This window comes from Octodon degus, unplaced genomic scaffold, assembly GCF_000260255.1.
Source record: "Octodon degus isolate 3935 unplaced genomic scaffold, OctDeg1.0 scaffold00018, whole genome shotgun sequence".
Classification (NCBI taxonomy): Eukaryota; Metazoa; Chordata; class Mammalia; order Rodentia; family Octodontidae; genus Octodon; species Octodon degus.
Window position 1 is genome coordinate 3,029,187 of NW_004524594.1, and position 7,309 is coordinate 3,036,495.

Genomic DNA, 7,309 nt, shown 5'->3' on the forward strand with positions numbered 1-7,309 from the left:
GGGATTACAGGTGTGCACCACCACGCCCAGTCTCCATCACAGTCTCAATCACAGTCTCAATGTGCCCCGGGGGCGGGGCTGGCACAGCAGGCCCAGGGATCGAACCCCCAACCCCTGCACCTGCTTGCAGGTGCTTTAATCCACTGAGTTATTTGGCGGGCCCCTGCATATACGCTTATGATGGCTGGGCTTTGAGATCTGTAAGGTAAACCTCAATAGAGCAGATAAAGTGGACTGTGAAAGCAGAAATACCCTACATACATCTAGTAGAGCTTAGGTCCAAAAGAGATGAGATGTTCGGCAAGAGCAGCATAGACTGAAAAACACTAAAGTGGAAGTAGAGTAGTTTAGAAGTCTTATATCACACAGGAAAGCACATTATAGCTCACGGTAGGAGTTGATCATTAAATGCGTGTATTTTAGTCCTGAAAGATGTCCCTAAAATAGATGTAACAATAATATATATATATCTTAAAGGGAAATAGAAAATATAATATAGAATATTTTAAAAAATGAACCTTGAGGGGCTGGAGAGATGGCTCAGTGGTCTAAAGCACCTACTTGAAACAAGCTTGGCAAAGCACAGGGACCTCGGTTCGATCCTCCAGCACCACATGCCAGCCAGCCCCGCCCCCTGGTGGGCTGAGCTGGCCACACACACACACAATAAATAAATGTAATAAATAAAAATAAATAAATATTTTTTTAAAAAAAAAAGAACCTTGAGCAATTCAAAAGAAAGCAGAGCAAGTTAAACAACTCAAAGAATGGATGATCACAAACAGAAAACAAATAGTAAGATGATAGACCTTAACTCAACTTATCAAAACCTTCAAAAAACATTAAATAGGGGCCGGGGAGATGGCTCAGTGGAATAAGCGCTTCCCTAGCAGGCGCAAGGGTCTGAGTTCAGTCCCCGGTTCTGCCAAAAAAAAAAAAAAAAAAAAAAAATTAAATAAATAGACTTGACCCTGCAATTACAAGTAGAGGCTATCAGAGAGTTTTAAAAAAACAAAAACAAAAAAACAAGATCCACAATGTGTTGTCCACAGGAAATCTACTTTAAGTATAAAGATCGGTAAGTAAAATGATGATAAATCATGCCAACATTAAGCATCCCCTGGGGCTGGGGAGATAGTTCAGTAGAATAAGTGCTTGCCTGGCAAATGCAGGGTCCTGAGTTCAATCCCCAGTATCACACACACACACACACAATTAAGCATCCCCAAAGGTTGGAATTACTAAATGAAGACCTAACAAAGTAAAATATGATACACAAAATATTAGCAGGGCATTTCTTTTTTATTTTATTTATCTATTTTGTGAGTGTGTGTGTGTGTGTGTGTGTGTGTGTGTGGCCAGCTCAGCCCACGAGGGGGCGGGGCTGGCTGGCATGTGGTGCTGGGGGATTGAACCGCGGTCCCTGTGCTTTGCTAAGCTTGTTTTAAGTAGGTGCTTTAGACCACTGAGCCATCTCACCAGCCACAGCAGGGCATTTCTTAATGAGGAAAAGATCAATTTTCATAAAGATATATATGTGTATATCACCAGATAGCAATTTGAAAATAGGTAAAGCAGAAATTGAGGAAACTATAAAGAGAAACAGGGGAAACCCCAGTGCAGTTGTGTACTGAGCGCCGCGCTCTTCCTGCTCACCCCACTGAGAAACAAAATGCCAGGAACACAGGAGATTTCCACACAGTCAGTCATAAGCGAATTCGCATCTGCAAATGCTACACCCAGCAGCTGCAGAACCCCCATTTTTCCCACGTGGAAACGGAACAGTCACCAAGACTGGGGCTTTGGCCAAAAGGTAAGCCCTGAGAAATTCCAAAGGATTGCAGTCATATAAAGTTAAAAACAAATGTATTGTGTAGCCTAGCAATCGTTCTTCTAGGTACCCAAGAGAAATGAGAACGCATTCACAAAGAGAAAGGAGCAAGAATGCTGACGGCAGCTTTCCTCCAATTGCCGGAAGTTGGCATGGCTCACCAGAAGTGAGTGTGGCTCACCGGAAGTGAGTGTGGCTCACCAGAAGTGAGTGTGGCTCACCAGAAGTGAGTGCGGCTCACCGGAAGTGAGTGTGGCTCACCGGAAGTTGGCGTGGCTCACAGGCAGGAAAGCGATAAGCAGGCTGTGCTGAATGAGGAGCACAGCCCAGCACCAGCAAGGGACAAACTACTGAGCCACACAAGGTGCATAAACCTCAAAGACATTAGGCTAAGCAGAAGCTGGCCCCAAGAGACAACGCACTGACTGGGCCACGGAGGTCAATCTCACCAGTTGGCACCATTTATCTATAGCGACAGGTGGAGGAGTAGAGGGGAGAAGGCCAAATGGATAGCAAGACAAAAGGAAGTCTCTGAAGGGCTGATGGTGCCCAGCTTGGCTGGAGGGTGAGAGCCCATGGATGAATATTTGGGTGGTCCCCAGCCTACCATGATTCAATTTAGAATTTTGTATTTTACGATGGTGCAAAAGCAACAGCACTCAGCGGCAACCCTGCTGTGGATATTGGGTTGGGACCTTGTCTTGGGCCGGTAGCTTGTGGTTCAGGACTCACCAGCAATGCCGGGCAGGCAGCAGCAAGAGGCATTGCCAGTCAGCCCCCAGATCCGAGAGGGAAGCCTCTGAGGCTCTGCAAGGTGCTGTGCGGCTGAGCGAGGATGGCCATGGCCTCTGGCCCCTCTGGCCCATATGTCCTCAGCTCCCCAGGTGGTCTCTGACCTCCAGGAGCTGTGGCTAACACCTGCCATGGTAGCAAGGTGTTCCACAGGTGAAGGGTATTAAATGCATCTTCAACTTCTTTTTTTATTTTAATGTATTTGGTACAGGGTCTCGCTATGCAGCTCAGACTCACAGTGATCCTCCTGTTTTCAGCCTCACCAGTGCTGGGATTACAGGCATCCACCACCACCCCTGCTCGCGGTGGCTGGCTTGGCATGCCTGGGGGCAGGGCCAGTGCAACCTGTGGTGCTGGGGATCAAATCCCAGTCTCTGCACTTGCCTAAGCAGGTGCTTAGTCTTCTGAGCTAACTCACCAGCCATCAACTTCAACTTCTGAAGGATTTATTGGAATAAAACTATACCCTGTGCTCACTTCGGCAGCATATATACTAAAATTGGAATGACACAGAGAAGATTAGCGTGGCCTCTGCGCAAAGATGACGTGCAAAGTCATGAAGCGTTCCATTTTTTTTTTTTTTAATTTTTTTTTTTTTATTTATTTATTTGAGAGAGAGAGAGAGAGAGAGAGAGAGAGAGAGAGAGAGAGAGAGAGAGAGTGTGTGGTGTGTGTGTGTGGCCAGCTCAGCCCACCAGGGGGCGAGGCTGGCTGGCATGTGGTGCTGGGGGATTGAACCGCGGTCCCCGATGCCTTGCTAAGCTTGTTCTAAGTAGGTGCTTTAGACCACTGAGCCATCTCTCCAGCCCCATATTTTTTTAAAAAAGCTATACTCTAAGCTGAGAATATATGTATGTATATTATATAAATACATACATTGTACATATATATTTATATACATAATTTGACAAGTCTTATACAAATAAGATTTTTATTTGATTCTTAATTTGCATTCTATATAATAAATGGAACATTTCACTACACATTAGAGGTTACCTTAATTTTTATTTTTTATTTTCTTATTTTTTTGGTGCGGAACCGCGGCTTGAACTCAGGCCTTTGTGCTTGCCAGGAAAGCACTTATTCCACTGAGCCATTTCCCCAGCCCCAACCTTAATTTTTAAAGTGTGGGTGTAAAACATAAAATTATTCAAGCATTAATAGTGCCAGGCACGGCTTATACATATGAACTCACAAAAATGTAGTGAACCTTACGAATGGATAAACCAAGCCCCCAGAAGGCTGTGCAACTTGATCGAGACCCCAGTGCTCAGCCAGGTAGGTTAGTGTCTGGTGCTCACCCTGGAAGCCAGTGCTCAAGTAGCAGTACAGCGGTTGCTTTAGTCATTAATGACCCTAGAGGAGGCATCAGTCCTGTTGCCAAGATGGGACTGAGGCTTAGAGAGGCCACAAGACCTCCAGAAAGTGCTAGAACCAGGGTCTGAACTCAGATCTGGCCTCTTGAGGTTCCAGAATCCAGTGGTTCCTAGCAAATCTTTCGCGATGGATGGATCCATATGCTGCAGTTCTCACAGAGCCAGGTGACCCCATCCTTCATACCTTCTTTGGGTGGCAAGGTGTCATCCCCACCTTGACTCAGGCAGCCATTGATACTGTGGGTTGGGGGTGAGTGATTGCGGCAGACACACACACTTGAGGTTGCGAGGTAAGGATTTCCCTGTTGCTCACTGATGATTCTCTTGTCCAGCAACTCTTTGAGTTCCCAGAATGCACTAGTCAGGGCACTGCAGTGCGTATCATGTCGATGTTCACACCCTGTGGAATGAAGCAGGCAACAGACAAGGGGTTGCTATGCATGGAACTTTCAATGGTATGCTGAAAAATAAGAGGACAGAGCAAGAGACAGAGAGTACAGAGATAGCTTCTCTCAGGAGGAGACAGCTGGCCAGGTGACCTGCAAGAAGGAGGGTGACCTGTGGGGTGTGGCACTGCATGCACCACAGGCGCCCTGGTCGGGGGAGAAGGTGAATAAAGGGGTAGGACAGGAGTGCACAGTATGCCCAATAGGGTGGACATCATGATTCCTGCAGAAATGTCCTGGTCAAGTGCACACAAGATCTCACAGACAGTGAGGGGAAGAGGAAGACACCAGCTCTGACCAGCAAGGACCCAGGCCAGGCTCTCTGCAAGAGGAGATGTGTTTCCCTGGTGGCCCTGAGCACTTCTGGAGGAGATGCAGCCCAGGGTCTCCCTGCTCACCCACACTTGAGTGAACAGAACACAATTCAGTGCTGAGCACAGGCCACCTTGTGAGTCTCTGCCCAGCCCAGAGGGAGAAGGTGCAGCTTCATTCTCCAAGTGAGGAGACTGAAACCAGATTCCATGCTGGGAGCTGGCAGAAGGGAGGCTGTACCAGTACGGAACTCAGGCTCCTGTGTGTGTGTGTGTGTGTGTGTGTGTGTGTGTGTGTGTGTGTGTGTTTAGGGAAGTGTCTACAGGGTGTTCAGGGTCTCACTACTAGATCAGACTCTTAGTGATTTGTCTGTTTACAGCCTCCCAAGAGCTGGGATTATAGGCACGCACCACCACACCCACTCTCAAATGCCCACCCTGGGGGCAGGGCCAGCATGGCAGGCCCAGGGATCGAACCCCCTGGCCCCTGAGCCTGCTTGCAGGTGCTTTAATCTGCTGAGCTATCTGGCTGGCCTTGAACTCAGGTTCTTTCTCTTCTGTGTTACTGAGAAGGCTTCAAGGTTTAGATGGGGGCTGGGGAGATAGATCAGTAGAATTAGCGCTTGCCTGGCAAGCACAGGGTCCTGAGTTCAATCCCGGGTACTACAAAAAAAGGTTTAGATGGGATTACCTCAGCCACTAGGAGAGAAAGGTAAAACATAGGAGGCTTGGGTCTAGATGGCCTCCAAAGCCTCAAGCAGTTGGATGTGGGACTTTTACAGAGGCAGCTGGATCTAGCGTGTGTGATTGATTCACGGTGCAATGCTAGGCTCAAGCGTGCTAGGATTAAGGATGGGTGATCACTGAATCACTAATTGATTTGGCACTTTCCTAATCCCAGTAGCCTGAATACAATATAAGGGACAGAAAGAGAAAGAGGCTTGTCTTCTCCCTTGCTTGTTTTGCTACCTTCTGCCATTGTGAAGTGTTTCTCCCTTGCCAGGAAGCCAGTGATTATGGCTGAAACCTCAACAAACTGTGAGCTAAATAAACCTCTTCTTTCACTTCAGTGTTGAGTATTTTGACTCAGCAATAAGAAAAGTAACTAAGATGGATGGATGGACAGATGGATGGGTGGATGGGTGGCTGGCTGGGCAGATGGGTAAATGACTACAAACAGGTACAAATGACAAGCAGACCATTTTCTGTCACTTATGTGCTTATGTTGTCATCAACCTCATTTCATTTTTCTGAACCCTAGGGCCTCTACTTAGAAAATCTGGGCATCAGACTTCACTAGATTTTTTTTTTCAAACTATTGTACTATGAAATCGTTTCTTCAGCTGCTGCCTCACACGGAAAGCAGAGCATGGTAAAGTGGAGCTACTCCGCGTGGGACAGGGTAAGAGTGGGGAGGATGTGGAAGCACTGGACCTCACCTTCATCCCTGTATCAGAGCCAGAGGCCTCTGTAGAACTCAGGCAGGCCTTGGGCAGAGGCGGTCCAGAACATTCTGGTTTCAGAAATGTGGGAGGAGTGGCAAAGAAGTGGGGGACCCTAAGAAAGCCCAAGTCCCTCCTGGGGTCCCATGTTGGACAAGGCCCACCCTGCCAAGATCAGCAGCATGTCTGCTTCCAGCCAGCTCTGTGGGGGGACAGTGGGGAGCTGGGCCTTCCTTGCAGTGCTGTCCCACTGCTCACTCTGCCTAGATTCCTACAAAGAGGAGCAAGGGGGGCTGGGGAGATAGCTTAGTGGAATAAGCGCAAGGGCCTGAGTTTAATCCCTGGTTCCATAAAAAAAAAAAAAAGAGGAGCAGAAAACTCCAGGTGAGCTCTGCTAGGCCCAGGGCAGGAGCGGGTCAATGTGGGCAGACCCGCCTAGTGGGGGGTGAGCTTCTTTGGGCTTCCTCAGAAGGGGACCAGACCAGCTGGGGTATTTGGATTTCCTGGGGATGGAAGTCTCCACCTGGGTAGGAGACGCCAGGTGATTGGGGTGACCAAAAGACAGCATTCTTGGCAGGGGCCATTCCCAGGAAGTGGGAGGAGCCCATGTAGCCAGGACCCCGTGGAGTTCTAGGGGGCACGTATCATTTCCTTGTTCTCTAATGTTCATAAAAGGCATGGGGCTGGGTGCTTAGGGAGACCTGGGGTTGAGCCCCACATGTTGCTCACAGATTGGGGACCTTGGTCTGCAATCCTGGTTCCTGGGTTCTCTGAGCCTGAGGGCAGAGACACTCGTGCCTGGGAGTTCAGGGAGACCCCATTCACTTAGGATGGAGCCCCAGAGGCCTAGCATGGTCTTGGTACACCTCCCACTCTCGCCCTAGGGTTTGGGCACATGAAATTCCCTCTGTCACACTCCCCACCTCCTCTCAGTTCTCTTCACAGGGTGTGGGGTGCATTCTTTAAGGAAATACTAGACTCTGCTACAAATAAGCTCCTCACATCCCTGGTTTAAGATAACAAAGGTTTATTGATTGTTCTCACAGCAGTACAAAGCAGTTGTCCTGCCTTGCAGGTGGTTCCTGCATACAGCTGGGGTGGGTGGGGAATG

General features: G+C 48.3%; 1 non-coding gene across 1 annotated transcript; it reads left to right on the forward strand.

Annotated features, from left to right (window-relative positions):
* The first annotated feature begins 3,092 nt into the window (after nt 1-3,092).
* Nucleotides 3,093-3,199, forward strand: LOC111815609. Its single transcript, XR_002820284.1, has one exon. It is a non-coding gene; the product is annotated as a U6 spliceosomal RNA (small nuclear RNA).
* Nucleotides 3,200-7,309: the final 4,110 nt, after the last annotated feature.